Source organism: Mobula hypostoma, chromosome 10 (assembly GCF_963921235.1).
Source record: "Mobula hypostoma chromosome 10, sMobHyp1.1, whole genome shotgun sequence".
Taxonomy (NCBI): Eukaryota; Metazoa; Chordata; class Chondrichthyes; order Myliobatiformes; family Myliobatidae; genus Mobula; species Mobula hypostoma.
The window spans coordinates 118,578,554-118,605,952 of record NC_086106.1 but is presented as its reverse complement, the minus strand read 5'-3'; the positions used below and the strand labels follow the sequence as shown (position 1 = coordinate 118,605,952).

Below are 27,399 nucleotides of genomic sequence, written 5' to 3'. Positions count from 1 at the left end.
ATCCCGGACCCTGGCACCAGGGAGGCAAACTACCATCCGGGTCTCTGGACTGCGTCCACAGAATCGCCTATCATGATGATAGAGTACTAGACACAAACAACAATTCACTCCATGCATTCCAGAAGAACAAAGGAGGAATCTATGCCCTCAAAATACAAACTGGACATGAAAATTGCTTTTCCACTTTCCCCCCACATGCATGAAATATAATTTCGATACACACAGAACTGAAGACATATAGTGGAATAATTCTGCCTACAAGTCAAATATAGCAGAGTACAGTGCTCCTATATCCATGACGATTTCAGTTAGAGCATCATAAGAGCTGTCTCCACAACAGTGTTGAAACTCTGCAAGCTATCTCTGTTGACTACAACATACATGTGATCCACACTTTAAATATAGAATTATAAAGCTACCAAACACTACATATGGACTGTGACACAGAAATATTTTACAAAAGCCAAACTAATTCCTTGTTGGATATTTAACTTTAAAATATTGAGTCTCACAGACCACATTATTAAACCTCTACACATTAGTTTTATAACAATATGATACTGACATGAAATATGAAGGTTTGTTTTAATCTTTTCACTAATACTACCTGACCTACAGAATACTTTTGCTTTAAGAACCAACACTATTCATTTCTCTGGTCTGCTACAGAAAAATTTACCATCCACATGTTCAAGGTTTAGGACAGGAATGCCCCTAGACAGGACTAAGTACTACAATCCATTGAAGGAGGATCTATTTTCTTAATTCTCCCCTCACTGCTATGTTAAGGCTTAGAACTGGAAATAACATATACTGCAAAAAAACTGTCCTGTTTTTCTGCACCATGGCAGATTGGTCTTCTCAAAACATTTTCTGAACTAGTGAAACAATCCAAAAATAATTAAAGAGAACATCTTGAAATAATCAAGAACAGGACCTCTGGGCTTCTAGAAATGGACAGAAGAGCAAGGAAAATACTTTGCCTTTGTTTGCCAAGGTTCCAGTTAGATCTTCTCAGTAACATCCAGTTCAAGTCCAAGACCGTCTCTAAATCCCAAAGCATGGGAATTGGGAATGCTTTTTGCTGGACTCAATTATTTTATACAATCCTAAGCTTTCAACAACGATGTGAAAGAAAACATGTTGAAGTGCCACTGATGGTAATTCACATTCAATTACTGCATTATCAGTTAAGAATTACCCAACAATATGAATACACCTTGAGCTGAACAATTTCTCCTTCTGGTTATCACCATCAGATTATTCAATCATTCAGTCATGCAGCTTCATGCCAGTACCCATTATGTGACTGCAATGCTATGCTCCAAATGGTGACAGCTCAGTAGGATTTGATCAAAAATTCCTTTCACAAGAAATATTTTGTTACTTTTGTGGACTAAAATTGCCGTGTAAATACAAAGTCATGCTGAGGTGATATTCTCGATGTAATTTGACTACACAATATGCTGGGACTTCAGTTTTCATATATAATCCAATTCTAACTGGGGAAGACTTCACACCAAACTTAGAAGCTCAGTATATTCCATTATGTAAATATGCAATGTCAATACTTACTTTAATGAAATTAAGGTTCTTTACATGAAAGATCTGTATACTTAATATAACAGGTCATGCCTCCACAAAATTTAACATTCTTATTCTTCAGTTCCCACTTCTCTACTCCATACTGTTTGTAATTTAAGATAACTTAAAATATTTTGACAATATTAAACAGAATTCTGAACAAGGATTCCATTTCTGAAACTTTCTAAACTGTGGAATTTAATGAAGTGAAGTAAATAAGAAAATCATCACAAGTCACAGCTTTGAACGTTTTCTGAAGTGGTTCTGAGAGTTCTGCAGGTCTGTGGGACAAAGCAGTCTATCTTTGACATTAATATGTAAACAAATTCAGATACTTTCATCACTGCTCCAAGGTTAGGATTAACACACATGAAATAATAATAATAGTAAAATATTTATAGAATACTTTTCATACAGACGATGTACTTCAAAATGCTTTACAATGGGATGAAGCACAAAAATGCCTGAAAATAAAACTAAAATTATATTAAAATATATTAAAAACATTGGGATCACTCCCTATGTGATTCCCCTGTCCATTTGATCCTCCCAACCAATCTCCCACCTGGCATACTTGCCCATTCACCTCCTCCCTTTCCACCATTCAAGGTCCCAAACAGTCATTCAAGGTGAAGACACTTCACCTGTAAGTTTGTTGGGGTCATCCATTGTATCCAGTGATCCCAAGCAGCCTCTTTTACATAACACCGCAAGACATAGGACATAATTATGCCATTCAGCTCATTGAGTCTGCTCTGCCATTTCATCATGGCGGATCCATTTTCTCTTTCAACCCCATTCTCCTGCCTTCTCTGCAAAATCTTTCACACCCTGACTAATCAAAAACCTATCAACCTCTGCTTTAAATACACCTGATGTCTTGGCCTCCACAGCCGCCTGTGGCAACAAATTCCACAGATTCACCACCATCTGGCTAAAACAAATTCCTCTTCATTTCCGTTCTAAATGGATGTCCCTCCATTCTAGGCTGTGCCTCGTCCTAGACTCACCCATTAAAGGGAAACATCTTCTCCACATCCACCGTCTCTAAGCCTTTCAACATTTCATAGGTTTCAATGAGATCCTCCCTCATTGGTGAGAACCAACATAAATTGGGGGACTGCTTTGTTAGCACCTCTACTCCATCTGCCAAAAGCAGAATATCCTGGTGGCCAACCATTTTGATTCCTATTCACGTTCCAAGGCGTTGGTTCATGGCCTCCTCTTTTGCCACAATGAGGCCACACTCATGGTGAAGGAGCAACACCTCATATTCTGTCTGGGTAGCCTCCAACCTGATAGCACGAACATCAATTTCTCCTTCCGATGATTTCTTTCTGTTCTCCTTCCTTCTTCTACTATTCTCCACTGACTTCTTACCTCTTCTCCTCAACTGCCAATCACCTTCCCTTGGTGCCCCTCCTTCTTTCCTTTCACCTATTGTCCACTCTCCTCTCCTATTAGATTCCTTCCTCCCCAGTCACCTGGCTTCACCTATCATCTTCTAGCTATCCTCCTTCCCGTCCCCCCACCTTTTTATTCTGGTGTCTTTCTCCTTCCTTTCTAGTCCTAAACATGGTCACTGCCCGAAACATCAATTGTTTATTTATTTTCATAAGTGCTGCCTGACCTGCTGAGCTCCTGCAGCATCTTTTGCGTGCTGCTCCAGATTTCTAGCATCTGCAGAATCTCGTGTTTATTAATACACCTTTACTTTGCATGACAGTACTTTTACTGATAACAGAAAACATTCATTTTCTCTAATGCATGTCATCAAGACATACACAAATCCAACATTTCAAACTTGATCATTTCAAATGGCTTGGCATTCAATGCCTATTATGTAAACATTCTGAGCCTTTTGTATGAAACGGTGATTCCTGATTTCATTTGTAAATGGCTGCATAATGGGGGTGGGACTCTGAACTCGAGCAAGTAATGAATACATAGCAAGAGCAAATCCAGTAATCAGGACAATCATGGACACAGTAAAGTCAGGAAAAGAAATATTCAGTCAAAATAAATTTATTTCAATTCTTAAGGTTTAAGCCCATAAAACATAGAACAAAATTTGGCCATTTGGCCCATCGAGTCTGATCCACCAGTCCATCACGGCAAATTTATTATCCCTCACAACCCTATTCTCTTGCCCTCTCCCTGTAACCTTTGACACCTTTACTAATCAAGAACCTATCAACCACCACTTTAAATATACTGAATGACTTGGCCCGCAGCCATCTGCAGCAATGAATTCCACACATTCATCACCATCTGACTAAAGTTGTTGTTCTTCATCTGGTGTAAAGCAACATCATCCTATTCTATTCCTAGACTCTCCCACTATAGGAAACATCCTCTCCACATCCACTCTATCTAGGCCTTTCAATATTCGATAGGTTTTATTAAGATTCCTCCCCCTACCATTCTTCTAAATTCCAGCCAGTATAGGCCCAGAGCCATCAAATGCCGCTCATGCATTAACACTTGCATTCCAGGGCTGTTAGGTGGATTAACTCAGAGCATGAAACAGCTCTGAGGACTAGGATATTATCAGAAGAGCAGGACTGTCAGCTCAATATTCCAGGATACAGATGCTACAGGAGGGACAAAGGTATAGGTAAACAAGGGGATGGGGAATAACCTTTCTGATAAGAGAGGACACAACAGCAGAAATGCCACGAGCCACGATAGCATAATGGTTAGTGCAATACTAATGCAGGTCAGCAAGTTGGAGCTCAGAGTTCAATGCTGGCATCCTCTGTAATGAGTTTGTACGTTCTCCCCATAGAATGTGTGGGTTTCCACCAGGTCCTCTAGTTTCATCCCAAAGACGTACTGGTCAGTAGATTAAATGGTCATTGTAAATTGTCCTGTGATTAGTTTAGGGTTAAACAGGTGGGTTGCTGGCAATGGAGTTCAAAGGGCTGGAAGGGCCTGTTATGCACTATATCTTTAAATAAATAAAAATAAACTGTAGAACTTTGAGAGGACACTCTTGGGCATCCAATGAGGCCAGATGAAACAAGAAACAAATCTAGTGGGACTGTATTATAGATGCCACAATAGCCTGCAAGAACTTGAGGAGCAGGTGTATAAAGCAATTGCTCATAGTTTTAAGCTTAATATGGTTGTATTAGTAGGTAGATTTTAATTTTCCTGTTGTTGACTTGACCACCTATGGGTCTAGAGGGGGCTGGAATTTGTGGTGTGTCCAGCGAAGTTTCCTGAGTGAATATATAGAGGGCCTTTCTCAGAAGGGTGCAATATTAGACCTTCTCTTAGGGACTGAGGAAGGGCAAGTAACAGAAGTGACACAAACAACAGGAATTCTGCAGATGCTGGAAATTCAAGCAACACACATCAAAGTTGCTGGTGAACGCAGCAGGCCAGGCAGCATCTCTAGGAAGAGGTACAGTCGACATTTCAGGCCGAGACCCTTCGTCAGGACTAACTGAAGAAAGAGCTAGTAAGAGATTTGAAAGTGGGAGGGGGAGGGGAGATCCAAAATGATAGGAGAAGACAGGAGGGGGAGGGATGGACAGGTGATTGGCAAAAGGGGTATGAGAGGATCATGGGACAGGAGGCCCAGGGAGAAGGAAAAGGGGGAGGGGGGAAAGCCCAGAGGATGGGCAAGGGGTATAGTGAGAGGGATAGAGGGAGAAAAAGGAGAGTGAGAGAAAGAATGTGTGTATATAAATAACGGATGGGGTGCGAGGGGGAGATGGGGCATTAGCGGAAGTTAGAGAAGTCAATGTTCATGCCATCAGGTTGGAGGCTACCCAGACGGAATATAAGGTGTTGTTCCTCCAACCTGAGTGTGGTTTCATCTTTACAGTAGAGGAGGCCGTGGATAGACGTGTCAGAATGGGAATGGGATGTGGAATTAAAACGTGTGGCCACTGGGAGATCCTGCTTTCTCTGGCGGACAGAGCGTAGATGTTCAGCAAAATGATGTGACAGTCAGGGAGCACTTTGATTCCAGTGACCATAATTCTATTAGCTTTAAGGGAGCGATGGAAAAGGACAGGACAGGGTTAATTAACCATTGCCTATCCTTTTCCATAAATAAACCCTAAATAACTGAAGTAGGGTTAATTTTAGGGACATCAGGATCTGGCAGCAGTCAAGTGGGTGCACCTGTCTGAAGAGATAGGAACAAATGACAAGTGGGGGGTTTTAAAGAGTGTGATCACAAGTGTCCAGGAGAAACATGTTCCTATTAGGATGAAGGGTAAATCTGGTCAAGAAAAAGGAAGCAAGCAGTCTTGATGTACAACGTTTGATAATGAAAGAAAAAAAATTGCAGATACCATATATCTGAATTGCAAAGCATGCCAGAAATGCGTGGTCAGGTTCAACTCTTCCCTGTAAGTCAGCACCTCAAGTCCCAGCAAAATCCTTGTAAATTTCTGATGAAAATCAACTGTCTATTTCCCTCCACAGAAGTAGGCTGACAAACCGAGTTCCTCAAGCAATGTGCATGTTGTTACAGAAATCCTGCTCAATACAAGGGGAACTGCAGATTCTCAGCACTTGCAAAGCCCACTTTCTCTTTTGTCATAGAACATACAACCAAATAGAATTTTAGTTGTGCTTTGTCAAAATTGTTATCAACCAAGAACTTGCAATGATAAATTTAACTCCGATTATATTCTTGGAAACTATTCTACCATTTTATCCATGATTTTCCTGTTTTACATTAGAATCTATCCCACTTGATTTTAAGAATAGCACACACAAAATGCTTGAGGAAGTCAATAGGTCAAGCTGCATCGATAGAGAGGAACAAAGAGTTTGTTTTGAGTAGGATGCTAGTCAAACTACTTTTTATAGCTCAATGAAAAAAGACTTGCCCTCACAACCAGTAGGTCAGCTGACTATAATTCTATTAAATTCCTAACTCAAATCACTTTGATTCAAATATAAACCAATAGAAAATGCTTCAACTGTAAAATACTTCAAACGACAGGAAAAAGTGGGGTTGCACTTTTGTTTCACACACAAGAAAATCTGCAGATGCTGGAAATCCAAACAACACACACAGAATGCAGGACGAACTCAGCAGACCAGGCAGCCTCTATGGAAAAGAATAAACAGTCGCCATTTTGGGCCGAGATCCTTCATCAGGACCTTTTTGTCCACCTTTTTTCTGTTTTATTTCTAAATATCTTTTGAACTTTGATGGTTTTAAACTCTCATTTCCAAACCAGTTTTGACTAATAACATTGATTCACATTCAGATATTTAATGAGTGCTCCAATCTTCTTCCACTACAGGCCTGCTCCTGATGAGGCCTGCAGGCTACTAAAGGGCCACTCTGATGCTCTCCACTTGACTGGACTTGTGATTCAGGTCACAGACCAATGCCTCACATTCTGTAATCCAATATTTGGTTTGCAACCCACACTTTGGTGCAGTGTATCTAGGGGCAGAGCTGTCCATATGGTGGATCTGCAAGAGAATGAGGGTACTGTAGACTGGCTGGGTGCAGTGGACATGGGTGTAGAGGTGTTACAGAGCTATGGTCCAGACTTATATTGGACTAGCTTACATCTGCATTTTTTTGATTATTCATGGAACTATCCCCCTCAGTTACACTACATAATCAAAAGTCAACTGTAGTCTCAAGTCCTATGCAAAACCCAAGCTGAAATTTAAGTCTAGGCTAAAGTAGAGCTACCCTGTTTGATGTATTCTTTTAGATGAGAAAGACAAAGTCCTACCTTCCTGGATGGTGCAACTGTGAAGACCAGCTGAGAAAAAAGGTGAGGGTTCAGATTCTGTCATCTCAGACAGCACTTCTGACAAGACTTTAAACTTATACTTGAAACTTCAGAAATAAATTAAAGATCCATGCTGATTCAAGACTGAGCTTACTGTTGATTCCTAATATCCTAACCATTATCACCCTTACCTGACCAGATACTGAAGTATTGGTTGTCATATTGCTGTGCAAGAGATATTATATACACAATTTGGCAGCAGCACACACACACACAAAACTGCCACTGTAGCACAGTGGTTCGGGTGATGCTATTACAGCTCAGGGATTTGGAATTCAGAGTTAAATTCCGACATCATCTGTAAGGAGTCTGTACGTCCTCCCCATGGAATGCGTAGATTTTCTCCAGGTCCTCTGATTTCCTCACACAGTCCAAAGACTTACCGGTTAATAGGTTAATTAGTCATTGTAAACTGTCCCACAATTAGCTAGGATTAAATTGGGGTTTGCTGGGTGGTATGGCTTGAAGGGCATATTCTGCACTGTATCTCTAAATAAATAAACCCCCTGTAATTTGCAAAAAAAGGAATAATAAAGCAACCAATAAAAATTACTAATCAAGTTAGATATATTTCTCCCCTTTGAAATTACTGGACACAAGGGAACACATTCAAAATGTGGTCTAAAGAAATACGATTTTTTTAACATGAAAAAAAACCTTCTCTGACAGAGCAGACAATACTAATGACCAGTAGCTTACTGTCCTCAAGGATGGTGGAAGCTGAAATATTTAATGAGTTTGAAGGAACATTGTGTAGGTACTTGAGGGAGATGCTCTTATAGCGGTTAAAGGATTGAGCAGAGAGAAAGAACTAGAGAGGATTCTTTTACAGAGAGCAGGCAGGGACTCAGTGGTTTCCACCACATTTTCCTATGCTCTATAACTCCATGACACTAAGTGCTTTACAGTAGGAAACATTTAAGTATCTGTATCAATCGGGAAGACTGATGGGACAAGATTAAACATTCAATTTGACTTTCAGACACAGCAATGAATATTACCGACTGGTCACTTACTCTGGATGCTCTAAACTGAAAGGTGTCCATGTCAAAATTCCATCAGTAAGAATACATCACATTTTCTGAAAAAATTCAATGCAACCAACAAAATAATATTTAAATTACATTTCCCCAAACATGGCCACTTGGATTTCCGCAGGTCTAACTGCCTCTGAAACATTGACAATAAATGAGGGTTGTTTCATTAATGTGAAGGCTAAATCAATTACTTAGGCATCTGATCAGCAATGTTCACTACTACAACTGATTAGTTAATACTCTCCAGGGTACAAGTCATGAATATGACTGCTCATGATGGACAGGTCTCTATTCAGGGCATACTACAAGTGATTAATGAGGTTTGAAATCTTAATGTTTCAGGATAGTAATTCTGGTGAAATCACATGGGTAGCATTTACTATAGTTTCGATGGTTCTAATGGCATAACATCATCTCTAGGGTACTGTAGCCACCGTACAATGCAGTAGTTTGGGATTAGATTAATTTTGAAAACCATGCTATAATTTTAAAGATTCATAATTAAGATGGCAGTTCATTACCTTTGGCTTACTCCTATTCCTGTGCCGAAACAATTTGCTTTAATAAGGAGGAGCTGCTTCAGAAATTGCAAGCTCCTCACTCAACTGCTTATTGAAGGAGTTAGCCCACACTGACATGCAGCAAGACCTGGACAACATACAGGTTTGGGCTGATAACCAGCAGGTAAAAATCAGGTCAATCAACTCCCCAAAAACAACACACCTTAAAATTCATCTAATTTCATTACTATCACCTTTACTAAATTTCCCTCAATCACTTGGGTATAGACAGGCTCCTTTAAGATTGTTATAGCCAGGGGTGGTAATGCGGAAAAGTTCCCACTACCTATTAAGTGCTCCCAATGGTGTGTGCCTCAAATAGCTTCTGACAACCAAGTCCAGCTCCTTGTCTTCACGTGTGGCTTAGCTTACTAAGCCCTGCAGAACAGTTTTTACTGACAGAAGGCAACAGTGGGTTACTGGTGCCTTAACACCAGACGCTTCAGGCAGATGGGGCTCGTCAGCCCTGGCTGGCAACTCATCTAGAAGGAAAACTCTGATCTCAAATCTCCACTGCCTTGCCGCTATACCCACTTATGGGGAAGGCTTTGGGAGTAACCCCGAAGGAAAAATCCGACTGGAGTCCCTAAGGCAGTCCTACATTGAGTTGAATGTTGATTGGCAACTCCTGCAACGCTGCTGGTACCAAACTGTATTGGTCTCTGCCGTTCCTTTAGGTTCATCAGATGTGTCAAGAGGAGGAGCTTGCTACATGGGCCACAGCTTGGTCTTCATACTGTACTGCCCAGGGTTGTGTATCTAAACAGATAGGACGCAATATCCATGTTCAACTCTGACCGATGGAGGCCTCAGATAGTGGAAAAAGTTTGTATTTACCCTGTGGTTGGGTGAGACTAGAACTAGAGGTAGTGGGTTAAAGGTGAAAGGTGAAATGTCTAAGTAGAACATGAAGGGGAACTCTTCCACTCAGAGGATGGTGACAGCGTGGAACAAGCTGCAAGTGGAAGTGGTGGATGTAGGTTCGATTCCACCATTTAAGGGTTTGGATAAATATATATTGGGAGGCGTGTGGAAGTCTATGCTCCAGGTGCAGGTCAATGGAACTAGGCAGAATAATAGTCCTGTATGGACTAGATGGGCCAAAGAGCCTGTTTCTGTGCTGTCATTGTCCAGATACTTACTGGACCCATCATATCAGTAGGTAGGTGTTCTATAATAAATGAACCAATTTCCAAGAGCCCACAACCTTCCACAATCGACATGTGCCCTCTGAGTTCAGTTCCATTATCGCTTAAAGGAGATTGACAGCAACTAGGACAAGTCAGCTTACATATCCACCACCAGAAACACCATCTACCACCAAAACTCCACACCACTCATATAGGAACATCACCTTCTGCAATTTCTAGCAGATACATGTTCTCTGGAAATCCTCAAGACACCACAATTTTATCTGAATTCTCTAGCCACTAATATCATGAGCATTTATGCTTCCTTTTTTCCAGAAAAGTAGAAGCAGAATTTGTCTTCTTGTAACCAATCACCTTCTTGAAGCTATTTTATATTTGCATCACAATCCAGATCCTAGAACTCCTTACCCAACACCTTCACTACATTGACTGTAGCAGCTCACAACAGTGGTCCTTCCCCCCGCTTCCAAAAGCGATTAGGAGTGTACAATATGGGCCAGCTGGTGGCGCAATGATGTCGGCGCCGGACCCGAGAGCGAAGGTTCCCGGGTTGGAAACCAGTCGGGTCCGCTCCCGAGTACACTTTCCATCCGTGCCGTGTTGAATGTCGAGATTGCAACTCGACCTTGTAAAATAAAGGGAAAATACTGCGAAATGTCTGTGTGAGGAGTGGTGAGCCACACAGTCTCTCTCTCTCTCTCGACGCCTTGTAAAAGCTATGAAATAGATATCACGGATGTACGCACAGACGCACACACACGCATGCAGGCACACGCCAAAAAAGGAGTGTACAATAAATGCTGAGTGTACTAGAGAATGCTATATCCCATGACTTAAAAACAAAATAATTTCTCTACAAGGCTTTATCAATTCATCCTCACCTAATATAAAACATGTTCTAAAATTCATGTCAGCATATTGCAAGCAGATGCATCAAGAAATTGCAACAGAGACATAAACAGTAATTGCTTGGATGACAAAAATATTAGGTCAGAACAGTTAAGCACAGCATTCACAATTCAGAACATTTTGTAGGCTGAACAGTTTACTTCATGACCATAAATACAATGTGTTACGGTTGCCTTTTTTGGGGTGGCACAGTACCGTAGTGTTAGCACAACACATTACAGTACCTGAGAACACGAGGAAATCTGCAGATGCTGGAATTTCAAGCAATACACATAAAAATTGCTGGTGAACGCAGCAGACCAGGCAGCATCTCTAGGAAGAGGTACAGTCGACGTTTCCGGCCAAGACACTTCGTCAGGACTAACTGAAAGAAGACAGAGTAAGAGATTTGAAAGTGGGAGAGGGAGGGGGAGATCCAAAATAATAGGAGAAGACAGGAGGGGGAGGGATGGAGCTAAGAGCTGGAAAGCTGATTGGCAAAAGGGATATGAGAGGATAAGGGGACAGGAGGCCTAGGGAGAAAGAAAGGGGGGGGGAAGCCCAGAGGATGGGCAAGGAGTATAGTGAGAGGGACAGAGGGAGAAAAGGAGAGAGAGGGAAAAAAAATTATATATAAATATAAATATAACTAACTAACTAACGGATATGGTACGAAGGGGAGGAGGGGCATAAACAGAAGTTAGAGAAGTCAATATTCATGCCATCAGGTTGGAGGCTACCCAGACGGAATATAAGGTGTTGTTCCTCTAACCTGAGTGTGGCTTCGTCTTGACAGTAGAGGAGGCCATGGATAGACATATCAGAATGGGAATGGGACGTGGAATTAAAATGTGTGGCCACTGGGAGGATCTCCCAGCGCTTTCTCTGGCGGACAGAACGTTGGTGTTCAGCGAAAAGGTCTCCCAGCCTGCGTCGGGTCTTGCCAATTTGTAGAAGGCTGCACCGGGAGCACCAGACCCCACCTCCCCTTCGTACCCCATCCGTTATTTTTTTTTTTCCTCTCTTTTTTCTCCCTCTGTCCCTCTCACTATACTCCTTGCCCATCCTCTGGGCTTCCCCCCTCCCTCTTTCTTTTTCCCTAGGCCTCCCGTCCCCTGATCCTCTCATATCCCTTTTGCCAATCAACTTTCCAGCTCTTGGTTCCATCCCTCCCCCTCCTGTCTTCTCCTATCATTTTGGATCTCCCCCTCCCCCTCCCACTTTCAAGTCTCTTACTAACTCTTCCTTCAGTTAGTCCTGACGAACAGTCTCGGCCCGAAACAGCGACTGTACCTCTTCCTAGAGATGCTGCCTGGCCTGCTGCATTCACCGGCAATTTTTATGTTACAGTACCTGCGAACTGGGTTCAAAGTAAGGACTTTGTATGTTCTCCGAATGACCCTGTGGGCTTCCTCCAGGTGTTTCGGTTTCTCCAGCAGTCAAGACATGCTGGTTGGTAAGTTATTGTAAACTGTCCCATGATTAGAGTAGGGTTAAATCAGGGTGTTCTCAATAAATAACAACATTTTCAGGTCTGTGAATGGACACATACACTGCTTCAACCAAAACAACAACCTCTGGCATGTTAACCAATAGCCATGCCAGTTCAGATGCAAGGGTGCTTTCATTCATTCCCAATATAAGCTTATTGACTCCATTCATTTCAAATGGAGCCAATGGAGTCAATGGCTTTGAAAACAAGAGGTGTTCAAGGTAATTTACAATTCTAAATTACATTAATTAATATATTTGATTGTTTTCCAATGTTTAGTCATTTTATCCAGTTATGTTTTTTTAAAAAAGTATTTTAATAATTTCAAATCATTAAAAGAGGCATTCACAAACATCCAGTGAGCCCAAAAATGCAGTACTAGCTACACAAGTAGAAAAGATGGTAAAGGCAACATAAAACATCTTTGCCTTACTTGCCATCATTGGTAGAAGTGGTGAATGTAAGAGTAAGAAAGGTCATGCTATATAAATCGTTAGTGGAACTGCACTGTGCAGTTCCGAATATCTATTCTATCTGTGTCAGGTCTGGTCACCCCATTAAGGGAAGAATGTGGAGACTATCAAGAGGGTTCTGGAGAGGTTTACTAGGATGCTGCTTGGATTAGATGATAAGAGCTATAAGAAAAGGTTGAACAAACTAGGGTTATTGTCCTTAACAGTATCAAAGATCTGACAGATTTTTGTAAATTATTGAGACAAAGGAGCAGACTGTCATAACCTTTTTCCCATGGTAGAAATGTCAAACATCAGAAGACGTGCTTTTAAGGTTACAGGGAGGGAAGTTTAAAAGCAATGCAAGAGGTCTGTTTGCCTTTTTTTAAAAACACAGAATGTGGCAGGTGCCTGAAATACGTAACCGGGGCAGTAGAGGAAGCAGGCAGCGTGGTGAGTTTAAAAGTCTTTTAGATAAACACATAAAGGAAATGGAGGGATATGGCATCAAGATCAGAACAATATTGTGGGCTGAATGGCCTGTCCAGTGCTGTACTGTTCTATTTATACTCCAAGCGAGAGGGAGATTCCTAGGTCAATCTGCCACTTGAAGAGCCACTCCAGGTAAATACAGTCCCCACAAGTACAGAAGTGAGCATGGGCTGTCTGCAAATCCCATCTCCTGCTTTAAAAAGGGATGTCTGCAACTTTATCAAAACCCTATTAGCTTCTACTGTCATCAGCAGATTTATTTTTTTCTCCAAAAAAAAATAGAAATAGCAGCCGCCTGGCAGCTCATTAGTATTGAAGAATTTCTGTGACTTTTGTGTTAAGAGTTCCTATACATCCTAAGCATCCTCTGCAGTTTGATATTTATTTGCATTAGGTTTGCTAATCTCTTTAGCAGAAAGATACTGCAAATATTTAAGAAAACGGCGCACAGAAAATGTTTGACCAACTTAAAACAAAACAGTTCATGGCAGGTCTAGTAACATCTGCAGAGAAAAGCACAGCACAACTCTGCTCAGAACTCTGTAATGAAAGGTACTGTTTCTCTTTAGACATGCATATATTTATTATACTTTTTCATTTTGGTTCAGCTCTCAGCGATATTTTCCACTATTAAAAGTACATAAACTAGATACTCTTTACTTACAATAAACTATGAATCCAGCCATATGAACTCTACATTTTCCTTTTGACCTGCCACAAGAAATCTTTTTAAAAAGTCACATTCTAGTTCCACCAATACCCAAATTGATTAAGGAAATGAATACATGAGCTTTTCAATGTGGAAAGGCCATAAATTCCAACAGCACTAATAAGGTGATGACAAATTACAGACATTCTGCAACTGGTCCTGGTCAGTTCAGAACATTGCAAAGCCTGATCAAAAATCCATGCTCCTGACCACTCTGAGATTTCTGCTGGCTACAGAAATGTGTGAATATCATGCAAGGAAAGGGTCTAAATAACAGAAACACTATACAGTCAAACAGAGTAAATACAAAGAGAAGTTAGCTTACGGAGAAAGAACACATTTTTGATCCATGGATGTAACCCTTTAATAAAAAAGGGCTGAAGGTAAATAGAATACATGCTGTCATAGTTTCAATATCATTTGTAACATGAATAATTTATTTTAAATAAAGCATTTTTACCTACTTAACTGGAACTTGTTCATGACTGATGATGGCACCACAGACTACTCCGTGAATAAAGCAAATGCAATTTATAATTACTATATTGAGTTTTATCGAACAAACTATTGCAGGTCTCAGAGCGAGGAATGACCCAAGGTTTGGCTGACTTGGGTGCCGGGCCAGAGGAGAGGGACGAGCCGGTGTTCAGCCACTGCTCTGCGCTCAACTGAGACTGTGGCCTGCAACCAACTTTAAGCTGCCTTCATTCACTGTCTTCTCCCATCTAGCACCTAAACCGCTTGTATCATTCAGTCCCTTCCAAATTGCCTTTACTCTACCCTCCTCTGCAAGTCAAAATGTTAACCAGGTTCAGGACCTGTTATTACCCCTCAACCATCAGTCTCTTGAACCAAAGGGGATAACTTCACTTGCCCCATCATTGACATGTTCCCACAACTTAGGAACTCACTTTCAAGGATTCATCTCATGTTCTCGATACTTATTGATAATTTGTTCACCATTATTATTCCTTTCTTTGTGTATTTACACTCTGGTTGAACACCCAAGTTGGTGCGGTCTTGCACTGATTCTACAAGGGTTATTATTTGATGGATTTATTGAGTATGCCCGCAAGAAAATGAATCTTAGGGTTATATATGGTGACCTATATGTATTTTGATAATAAATTTACTTTAACTTTTCCTTTAACTGATTAAAGATCACTGACCCAAATTGTCGTCTCTCATCTTGCCCAAAAGTACTTCCAGACCAACAAGAATCCAAATCAGATTTATTGTCACTGAAGGAAGTCCTGAAATTTATTATGGGGCAGCAATACAGTACAGGCATAACAAGTTAAATAAATAAGTAGAGTCACAGAATGCTACCGTCCTAAACAGCCTACCTAGCCCATGTAAACTATTATTCTGCCTAACCCCATCAACCTGCACCCAGACCATAGCCCTCCAATCCATGTACCTATCCAAAATACAAAGTAGTGCAAAAGAGGAATCGTGCGGACATTTCTAACAGTTTTTCTGATCTGTAGTCCATATGTGTTACTTGAAAACTAATTATTTTTGGAAGTTCTTTGTGGAATATTGTGATTTCTGAGAAGCATACAGCACCTTAATATACAATTTCTTAAAATTCCATTTAACCTCTCTGAAAGTTTCACAAATTGCTGCAATGTTCCTGCATTAAATGCTCCCGCTCAGGCTTCAAGAAACACATACTGCCTTGATGGCATTAAAAAATAATAATTCCACTGTATCAGAAGCACAAACCTCAAAGGACAGACAAAAATAAGCGGTGCTAGAAAGTTTGTGAACCCTGTAGAATTTTCTCTATTTCTGCATAAATATGACCAGATCTTCATGCAAGTCCTAAAACTAGATAAAGAGAACACAATTAAGTAACACAAAAACATTATACTCATTAATTTATTTATTGAGAAAAATGATCCAATATTTAATGTATTTGTTGGAAAAAGTATGTGAACCTCTGCGGTAATGCCTTTTACAAAAGCTATTTGGAGTCAGGTGTTCCAGTCAATGAGATGAGATTGGAGGTGTGGGTTGTAGAGATGCCCTGTCCTATAAATAAGACACACAAAGTCAGGTTACTGACAGAGCCTGCTCTTCTCAAGAAAAATACGTTTATGTGCACCATGCCTCAACCCAGACAACTTTCAGAGGACCTTAGAAGAAGAATCATAGAGATTCATGAAACTGGAAAGGGCTACAAATGCATTTCTAAAGACCCGAGTCCCCAGCAAGAGAAATTGTCTACAAATGGAGGAAATTCAGTACTTATAGAACACAGAACAGTAGAGCACAGTACAGTACAGGCCCTTCGGCCCACAATGTTGTGCCGACCCTCAAACCCTGCCTTCCATATAAGCCCCACCTTAAATTCCTCCATATACCTGTCTAGTAGTCTCTTAAACTTCACTAGTGTATCTGCCTCCACCACTGACTCAGGCAGTGCATTCCACACACCAACCACTCTCTGAGTAAAAAACCTTCCTCTAATATCCCCCTTGAACTTCCCACCCCTTACCCTAAAGCCATGTCCTCTTGTATTGAGCAGTGGTGCCCTGGAGAAGAGGCGCTAGCTATCCACTCTATCTATTCCTCTTATTATCTTGTATACCTCTATCATGTCTCCTCTCATCCTCCTTCTCTCCAAAGAGTAAAGCCCTAGCTCCCTTAAGTCTCTGATCATAATCCATACCCTCTAAACCAGGCAGCATCCTGGTAAGTCTCCTCTGTACCCTTTCCAATGCTTCCACATCCTTCCTATAGTGAGGCGACCAGAACTGGACACGGTACTCCAAATGTGGCCTAACCAGAGTTTTATAGAGCTGCATCATTACATCGCGACTCTTAAACTCTATCCTTCGACTTATGAAAGCTAACACCCCAGAAGCTTTCTTAACTACCCTATCCACCTGTGAGGCAACTTTCAGGGATCTGTGGACATGTACCCCCAGATCCCTCTGCTCCTCCACACTGCCATTTACTTTGTACTCTGCCTTGGAGTTTGTCCTTCCAAAGTGTACCACCTCACACTTCTCTGGGTTGAACTCCATCTGCCACTTCTCAGCAGGAAAAGGAGTACAGGAACAGTAGCAACAGGAGTACTGTTGCTACTCTCCCTATGAGTGGGCATCCTGCAAAGATCACAGCAAGAGCACAACATGCATTGCTGAAGAAGGTAAAAAAAAACCAACAGCAACAGACCTGCAGAGATCTTTAGAACTTGCTAAAGTCTCCGTTCATGTGTCCACTATAAGAAAAACACTGAACAAAAATACTGTTCATGGAAGGACACCATGGAGGAAACCACTGCTCTCCAAAAAAAAAATTGCAGCACATCTCAAGTTTGGATGTTTTACAATGCTTCTCAGACAATGTTCTGTGGACAGATGAGACAAAAGTTGAACTTTGTGACAGAAATGCACATTGCTATGTTTGAAGGAAAAAGGGCACTGCACAACACCACCAAAACCACATCCCACTGTGAAGCATGGTGGAAGGAGCAACATAGTTTGAGGCTGCTTTGCTGCCTCAGGGCCTGCACAGCTTGCAATCATTGAGGGAACAATGAATTCAACATCATATCAAGACATTTTACAGGAGAATGTCAGGGCAGTAGTCCATCACCTGAAGCTTAATAGAAGTTGGATAATGCAACAAGACAATGATCCAATAAACAAGAGTAAATCAACAACAGAATAGTTTAAGAAGAAGATTTGTGTTTTGGAATGGCTGAGTCAAAGTCCTGAACTTAATCCTATAGCAATGTTGGGGAAGGACCTGAAGGAAGTCCATCAACATCCCAAAGCTGAAGCAGTTTACTAAGGAGGAATGGCCTAAAATTCCTCCAACCTGATGTGCAGGACTGATCAACAGTTACCAGAAATGTTTGGTAGAAGTTACTGCTGTACAAGGGGGTCACACCAGTTACTGAAAGGTTCACATACTTTTTCCAACATCTGCATGTAATATTGGATAATTTTTCTCAATAAATAAATGAACAAGTATATTTTTGTGTCATTTATTTAACTGGGTTATCTTTATCGAATTTTAGGACTTATGTGAAGATCTGATCATATTTTAGGTCATATTTATGGAGAGACAGAGAAAATTCTACCGGGTTCACAAACTTTCTAGCACCACTGTAGGTGAAACCACATACCGCATTAGTCATCGTAATTTCACCCAATATTTACAGCTCCTAGGAGGAGGACACACAATCACAATTAACAAAACACAGTGTGGTGAAGGAAGTTTTTGTTTTGCCCCCACTTTATTTCACAGCTCCTGTCCCGGGATGGTTTAATGCTCTGACCTGAACTACTGTTAACTTTGACACCTGCCCCAGTACAGAGAGGTGATTCCAGGCAGGCCCAATCTAGCAGCAGCCCTTCACCTGGCAGAAACGGCCCTCTCGTTATTAAATCCCGCTGTGAACAGCACAAAGAGCGTGCGACCGGTTGAAAGCCTCCTTTGAATGGATAACAATGCCAATAATGGAGGAAGCAATACCTGCTATGTGCGCGGCCAGAAGTCCCTCAGGCCCGAAGCCGCCGCCCGCCTGTTGCTGCCGCCGCTGCCTTCGCCAACCGCATCACCTGACCATACTACTGCGCAGACGTGCCGGGCCGCGCGGAATCATGGGCAATGTAGTCCAACACAACCAGACGGGCAGTCTGGCTTCTTTGTTCTGATACCCCCTAAGGGCAAGTGGACAGACAGAGAGAGAAAATACTGCGTAATAGAATGGCTTCTATTTGTCTGGATGCCGCTCCACCATCAAGAAAGCTGGACACCATTTTTTATTGATGCAACATAGAAAACATCCTATCTGGATGCAACACACCTTGGTAGGGCAACTGCCCTGCCCAAGACTTAAAGAAACTGCACAGGGTTGTGGACACAGCTCAACACATGATGGAAACTAGCCTCCCTTCCATAGGCGCTATCTACATTTCTTTCTGCCTCAGTAAAGCAGCCTGCATAATCGAAGACCCCACCCACCCCAGACATTCTCTCTCCTCCCCGTCCCATCAGGCAGAAGCACGTACCACCGGGCTCAGAGACAGCTTCAGTACGGTGTAAACATATAAAATTGCAATAAATTATTCATGGGCCACTCACAAATCCAATGAGGGAGGGAAAAAAGTTCTTTCTGAATCACTGAATCTTCAGCCTCCTCTATGTTCTCCATGATGGTAGTTACACGAAGGTGGGGGGCATGTCCCAGATAGTGATGGATGCTGCTGTCTTGAGGCACCACCTTTTCAAGATGAGGGTACGGAGGATTGTGCTCGTGATGGAGCCAGCTGGGTCTACAGCCCTTTACAACATCATGTGATCCTGAGGATTGTGGCCTCTATACCAGGCAGTGATTCAACCAATCAGAATGTTCTCCATTGTACATCAAAAGAAATTTGCAAAAGTCTTTGATGACATACCAAATCTCCTAAAACTCCTAATGAAGTAACACCCCTAGTGTGCCTTTTCTATGATTGCTTCAATGAGTTGACAGATCCTCTGAGATGTTGATCCTCAGGAGCTTGAAGCTGTTCACTCTTTCCACCATTGTGTTTTCCCCTGGCCATGTACTGCAGATCCGGCACACCTCAGTAGAAATGTTGTGAATAGAGTGTTGTCAGTGATGTCACTCGTATCATGAGTAAGTCATCAATTAAATGTCAGGAAAATACCTCCTTTGAGTTTAACTACATTGTATGAACTTTGGAAGATGCAGTCGGTTCAAAGCTGCCCAATTGAGTAGCTCAATGTTCACACTATCCCTTAAGTAGACATTAGTACAACAAAATATCACAGTGTATTGCAGTTTTACTGTGAGTATTCAATGGACTTTAAGACTTTATTCCCTGGAGTGTAGGAGAATGAGGGGAGACTTGACAGGGGTATACAAAATTATGAGGGTAAAGGCAGGCAGACTTTCCTCACTGAAGTTGGATTTTGACTAGAACTCGAGGTCATGGGTTAAAGATGAAAGGTGAAATATTTAAGGGGAACTTCTTCACTCAGAGGGTAGTGTGAGTGTGGAATGAGTTGCCAGTAGGCTTGACGTCAACATTGAAGAGAAGCTTAGATAGATACGTTGATGGGAGGAGTATGGAGGGCTATGATCCGGGTGCAGGTCAGTGGGACTCAGCAGAATAACATTTCAGCATGGACTGGGTGCACTGAATGGCCTGTTGCTGTACTGTAGTGCTTTATAACTCTACTTTATAAATAAATATTTTGTACGGTAATGCTCCAGTGTCCCCTAGCTAAAGAGATGTGATATGGTGTACAAGTAGTGATGTTATAAAGTGCATAAATGAGGCTGCAAAAACATCAGATACATGAAGATCAATTATAAACATGAGAAAGTATCTAGATGCTTGAAGTCGAAAGCAACACACACAAAATGATGGAGGAACTCGGCAGGTCAGGCAGCATCTATGATTGTCGATGTTTCAGGCCAACAGCCTTCTTCAGGACTAAGAGGAAGGGGGATGATGGCAGGATAAAAAGGTGGGGGAGGGGGAAGGAGGTTATGTGGACAGTGATAGGTGAAGCCAGGTGGGTGGGAAAGATCATGGGCTGGAGAAGAAGGAATCTGATTGAAGAGGAGAGTGGATCAGAGGAGAAAGGGAAGGAGGAGGGGACCCAGGCAGAAGTGATAGGCAGGTGAGAAGAGATAAAAGTCACAGTGGAGAATAGAGGAATGGGGGGGTGGAATTTGTTTACCAGAAGAAGAAATCAATATTCATGCCATCAGGTTGGAGGTGCCAAGATAAGGCCATGGACTGACATGCCTGAACGGGAATGGGAATGGGAATTAAAATGTCTAGCAACCAGGAAGCCCTGCTTGTGGCAGATGGAGCAGAGGTGCTCGACAAAGCAGTCCCCCAACTTATGGCAGGTCTCACCCATGTAGAGAAGGCCGCACTGGGAACACCAGACACAATGAACAACCTTATCAGATTGGCAAGTGAATTGTTGCCTCACCTGGAAGGACTGCCTGGAGCCCTGAGTGGAGGTGAGGGAGGAGATGTATTGAGCAGGTGTAACACTTAGGCCACTTGCCAGGATAAGTGGAGGTTAGTGGGGAAGGGCGAATGGACAAGGGAATTGTCGAGAGAGGTATCCCTGTGGAAAGTGGATGGCGGGAGGTCAAGGTATGTTTAGTGGTAGGATCCCCTGGAGATGGTGGAAGTTGCAGAGAAAGCTGTGTTGGATGTGGAAGCTCACGGGGTGGTAGGTAAGGACAAGAGGAACTCTATCACTGTTAAAGCAGCAGAAAGATGGGGTGAAATGGAGAACATGCGGGTGAGGGCAGCATCAATAGTGGAAGGAGGGAAATCCCGTTCTTTAAAGAAGGAGGACACCTCCAATGTCCTAAATGGAAATCCATGTCCTGGGAACAGATGCGACCAAGGAAAGGGGATAGCTGTTTTACAGGAGATAGCTTATGTTTGATTGGCACTTTAAAAACTGGATACTGATAATCAAATTTCTAGGTATAAGTTTGTAACAGGAATTGTAGGTTGGCCTGTTGGAGGCTGCTATTAAGTGGTAGAATGTGTAACTACAGAAATTAGACAAACATGCTACTGACCAGTGTGGGTTTAATAGGCAATTTTACCTTACAAAGCGATAGCAGGCCAGTTCATGTCAATAACGTGGTGGATTGCTATAATGTGTCAAAGACATTTTGTGAACTTTGCATTCTAAAATCAATAATAGGGCTGGCCTTAATATACTCAGTGATAAGTAATGAGCCTGATTTTGAATACATCTTAAACAGTATGTGCCTATTTATTTAATAATGATTGTAATGTGATTACATCCAGCATAGTGTTTGAATTGGACAAACATCAAGTAAAGTCCTTGTTAGACCAAACATGCCCTAGATTTCTATAATTTCATTTACAATTACATCATTACTGATTTGCAAGGAGACCACATTTTTTCTGACCGCCATCTATTTCTGAATATAAAACAGATAAGAAAGGGAAGCAAGGAATATAGAACAGTACAGAAACAGGCCCTTCAGCCCACAATGTTGTGCTGAACCAATTGAATTACTGATCGGATACCCAACTAAACTAATCCCTTCATCCTACTCGTGCCCTTTTTTTTGCTGGGGTATAGGGCAGCAATGAAGGTCCTTCATCTCTGGTGGAGTTCAGGGTTTCCTTCACTGTATCATTAGCTTCCTCTGGTTTCATTACTGTCAGCCATGCAAGTCCCAGGCGGAGAGCCGGGTACACTGTCGCATTCAGACGTAGAAGGATTCTTCATTACTATTCCTGTAACAGTTCTGTTTGACCATTCAGGGTTGTTAGCCCTGAGCTGAACCCCTGAACCTGGAGGACTGGTGGACCACTCTTAGTCTGGCCTTTGACCAGTTTGGCATGGGTGACCCTACCAAGAGCCAAAGCATAAAGCCCTGACTCCAGAGGAATGTGACGGACCGGTGAGGAGAAGAGAAGAGGTAAGAGGGTAACCAGAATGAGGAATGGAAGAAGAGAGAAGGGAGAGGGAGAGAAATTACTAGAATTTAGAGAAATGGATTATTCATGCCATCAGGTTGGATGCTACCCAGATGGAATATGAGATGTTGCTCTTCCAAACTGAGAGTGGTCTCATTGTGGCAAAAGAGGAGGCTTGAAAAGGTTGGTATATGAAATTAGAGCAAACATGATTCTGTAGAATGTCAGAACAGATTTGAAGAGTTGATAGCATTATAGAGCCTAGAGCAAGACAGCATAGAATCAGGCCCTTTGGCCATTAGTACGTACCAAGATCTTATTCTGCCTTGTTCCATCAACCCACAACCGTACATAACCCTCCATATCCTTCCCATCCACGTACTCTTAAATATTGAAATTGAACCTGCTTCCACCACTTCTACTGGCAGCTCAATTCACACTCTCACCACCCTCTGACAGAAGTTTCCCTTTAGGTTCCCTTTAGATATTTCACCTTTCACCCTTAACCTATGACCTCTCATTTTAGCCTAATTAGAATAGCCTACTTCTTTTCCAAAATATCTACCAAAAGATAGAGAGGAGATTGCTAGTCCCAAAACTACATGGAAGTCTTAAAGTAGCTACTATGTGTTAGAATATTAAGTTTTACCACAGACATTTACCATATGTTGGAGTCATTGCCCTTAACATTTTATTCAGTTTGGAATAATTGAAATGCCATTATCAAACGCGAAAGCTAATCTTCTTTTTAAAGGTTACAAAGAACAACACATCCATTCATTTAAAGACAGAAGTGACTGAAGGAAGTTCTTTTTAAATATAACTCATGGTTGGCACAATAGAAACCAAACTATCATATCGAGATTTAGCAATGGTGCAATTTCAGTTTTGATTGTCTCCGTGACTTCTCCATATCAATGACTCAAGCACAGCAAGATGAAAGTGAGTGTAATAACACTATTAGATGGTTCCCTACTACCACACTCCAATGCCATATTTAGGTTTGCTGACCTTTGTTGCCTGAATCAAAGATGGCAATGAATCTGCATACGGGAGGAGGTTGAAAATCTGGCTGTTAGGTGTCACAATGACTACCTCTCACTCAATGTTTGCAAACCTGTAGAGCTGATTATTGGCTATGGGAGGAAGAAGGTGGAGGTCCACACGCCGGTCTTCATTAGAGGATTAGAAGTGGAGAGGGCTGATAACAGCTTGAGGAAACCAGAGGTCCATGAGCCAGTCCTCATCAGGGGATCAGAGGTGGAAAAGGTCAGTAACTTTAAATTCCTCAGTCTTATCTTTTCAGAGAATCTGGCCTGGGTCCAGCACAGAAGAGCCATCACAAAGCAGGCACGGCAGTACCTCTACTTCCTTCAAGATTGCGTAGATTCCGCATGTCACCTGAAACTTTGACAAACTTCCATAGATGCACGGTGGAGAGTATCCTAACTCGTTGCATTACAGCCTAATACGAAAACACCAATGCCCAGGAATGGAAAAATCTGCAGAGTATGGTGGATATAGCCCTGTCCGTCACAAGCGATTCCATACCCCCCCACCCCAATCACCCATTGAGCACAAGATCAAGAAGAACTGCCACAAGAGAGCAGCATCTATCATTAAGCACCCCCACCATTCAGGCCATGCTCCTTTGGGAAGGTCTCACACCAAAGGGTTCAGGAACAGTTAAACATCAGGCTCCTGAATCGGAGTGGATAACCTCACCCAACACAACTCTGAACTGATTCCCCAACCTACAGACTCACTTTCAAGGGTTCTACAACTCAGGTACTCAATATTATTCATTTTTTATTTGCACAGTTTGACTTCCGTTGCACATTGATTGTTAGTCAGCCTTCATGTATAGTTTTATTAAATTCTATTGTATTCTTTACTTTCCTGTAAATGCCTGCAAGAAAGTGAATCTCAAGAGAGTATATTGTAACACCGTTTAATTTGATTTAATAAGATGGACTCATGATGTCACAATTTACCTTACATTCTCTGTAGCTGTGACATTTTATTCTGCATTCAGTTATTATTTGACCTGGTTCTACCTCAGTCCACTGTGTCATGATGTGACTTGCATGAACAGTGTGCAAAACAAGCTCTTTACTGGATCTCCATACGTATGATTATAATCAACCAGGTCCAATGCCTAGGAAAGTGGTACTGCAACACTCCATGGAGAGTGAAGGGTATGACAAGGCACAGAAGGTGTCATAGTCACCCACTGCAAAAAAAGGAAGACCCCAGTTGTGACGTTTGCTCATACCACTGAACCCGGACGTCCGAGTTTGAGAGAGTGGAACAGCCCCAGTACAACAGCTTTTCCACAGTAAAGACTCTCCCCTACAGTTTTCCTGTCATCGTCGGACATAATGAACAACCACCATCTTCTGCTCAATGGGAAGGAGAAGGGAGAATGTCCAGGGTGGTTGGGTTCTTTAATTATGATGGCTGATTTGTTGAGGCAGTGAGAAGTGTAACCAGAACCATTGGAGGGGAGCTGTGTCCACAACTCTCTGCAGTTTCTTACGGACCTGGGCGGAGCAATTGCCAAAGAACCACAGATGCAGTGATGCATTTGAAAAGGATGTGTTCTATGGCGCATATCCCATTTAGATTTTTAGTTTCCAGAACAGTAACTTCTCAAAGTACAAGAACCCTTTCAACTGGATTCTTCTAATATTCCCTTCAATACCACCATTGGTTTGTCAAGCAATTTTGTTGGTGTATTATTGTCATCTGTACTGAGAAACAGCAAAAAGCTTGTCTTGCATACTGTTTCTTCAGATCAAATTATTTGATGTTGCTGTGTTCGCTGAGCTGGGCAATTAGTGTGCAGACGTTTCATCAGCAGTCAAGATGACATCCTCGGTGCACAGTTGCTGGTGTTTCTCGTTCTTGGGAGTGCTCGTGTTTATATAGGCTCCTGTTCATTTCCATGGGTCCTGATTGGCTAGGCATTCAGTTGACCTTTGAATTTTATTAGTTCACATTTCTTTGACTCTTAGAGCAGACATCCCACCCTGCAAAAACTCATTTCAGGGAGGTAGCACCACCACCCATGCCCCCCACAACCCCATATCTCCCCCCCCCCCCGTCGACCTCCATGGGTGTACGTATACAGGACATTTGATTATGAAAGAACACAACAATTTATTTGATCACATATTGAAACTAGTTACACGCACACAGACACATATATATATATATTCCTTATTGAGTATTTTGTTGGCAGTCTCAATGCTAATAGCTAAATGCTAATGCAAATAGCTTTTCTATTTCTTTTTCAAACTTTCCTTGTCCTGTGATGTGGCTTGCTTGGGAGATTTGAGCATTTTGCCGGAAGTCTCAACCTCATAGCAGTCTGTGTCAATAAATTTGTTAATTTTGCAAGGCATCAGATTCACAAGATTCACAATTATATTATATTATATTATCATGGAGTCTTTCTTAATTCTATTACAACTTTAAGCAAGACTACAGGGAGTTTGGCCTCATCATGTAGGACATCAAAAGTGTAGCTCTTTAGCAGCTAGCCAGCTAGTTCAAATAACGTTAGCTATGCTAATGAATGAATGACACCTGTTAAACTCACCTCAACATGTCTTTTACAGTCATTTAACCCACCATGGGCAATAGAAAAGTCACTGTCGCAAACAGTGCAGCGAGCAACACTGTCATTATTTTTGAATCCTATTAGGCAGGGGTACACTTTAGTGTAGTCTGGGGTGAAGTATGTTTTATATTTTCTTTTTTTTGGAACACTCTGCCATGGTGCTGCAGGACACTAAACTGAACTGATGGACAATGAAAGAGAGAGAGAGGTCGACTGTAAAGCCCACCCACAGAGAATACTGACAGGTCTACTTAGCACAAAGAGAGACCAATCAGGATGCTCTCTCTGTCACTCTCTCGCTACGTTCTCCCTCTCTCTCTCCTTCTCGCTTGGTCTCAAAAAAATCGATTTCCAGGATATTGTACATAAATTGCAGGCGTCAGGGAGCCACTATCAATATGCAGGAGACTCCCGGAACTTTCAGGAGAGGTGGGATGTCTGTTAGAGGTTCATAGGTAGTGTCTATTAACTGCGTACTGAATATGTCACTTCAACTGCATCAAAGCAAAGCAACTCGTATTTATTTTATCAGTGTAAGCCATTGCTGACTGCATGTCGGCTGCTGGTGGTTCTTACATTATAACAGTAACTATACCTCAAAGTGGCTTCATGATCTGTAGTGAGGTATGGGAAATCATGAGACCTTGCTATGTAAAAGAAAGTTCTTCTTTCAGAATGACTTACCAGCAAATGTGAAAGGTAGATATTCACTAGATCATGAACCACAAAAATTATTTTCTAAAATTAATATTTGCTTTTGTGTTGTTTAAGGAGTGGGTGTTTTTTTACATCATCTACCCAAAAGTAAAGTTTCAGATTTTGTAAATACTATGTTGTCTGGTCTTGAGATACGTCAAGTAAGAGATTTGCCTTTCCCAGGTGGATGGCATGCCAGAAAATTAATGGAGATTTTCCAAAATGGCTGACAGTGGATAAAGATGTCTCCCAGAGTTTAGCCCTGACGCCACTCCTGCTCAGGGTGAAGCTAAACGATGTAAGATGTAGTATCAAAATCTCTATCTAGATGTTAGCCAAATCAACAATATTGTTCATTGTCATGGACCCAGTGAAGCTTCAAAAAGCTGTGATTAGAAACTGTAAACAAAAAATGGAGAAGGTGTTTGACACCAAAACATACTAAAGGACACATTTCTGCATGTG

At 41.8% G+C, this 27,399-nt stretch overlaps 1 protein-coding gene across 3 annotated transcripts in view; it reads right to left on the bottom strand.

Annotated features, from left to right (window-relative positions):
• mtm1 (myotubularin 1) overlaps positions 1 to 27,399 on the bottom strand; it is a 181,599-nt gene that overhangs the window by 130,302 nt on the left and 23,898 nt on the right. Inside the window, exons 1-2 of one of the 3 annotated variants that reach the window (XM_063061110.1) lie at positions 18,643 to 18,720; positions 11,249 to 11,388 (exon numbers count right to left, since the gene is read on the bottom strand). The exons of 1 other annotated variant lie outside the window; for it this stretch is intronic. The gene's annotated coding sequence lies outside the window, so the exon portion shown is untranslated. Of the gene's footprint in view, positions 1 to 11,248; positions 11,389 to 18,642; positions 18,725 to 27,399 lie in introns of those variants that run through there. One more of the 3 variants, XM_063061109.1, reaches the window with a different exon arrangement.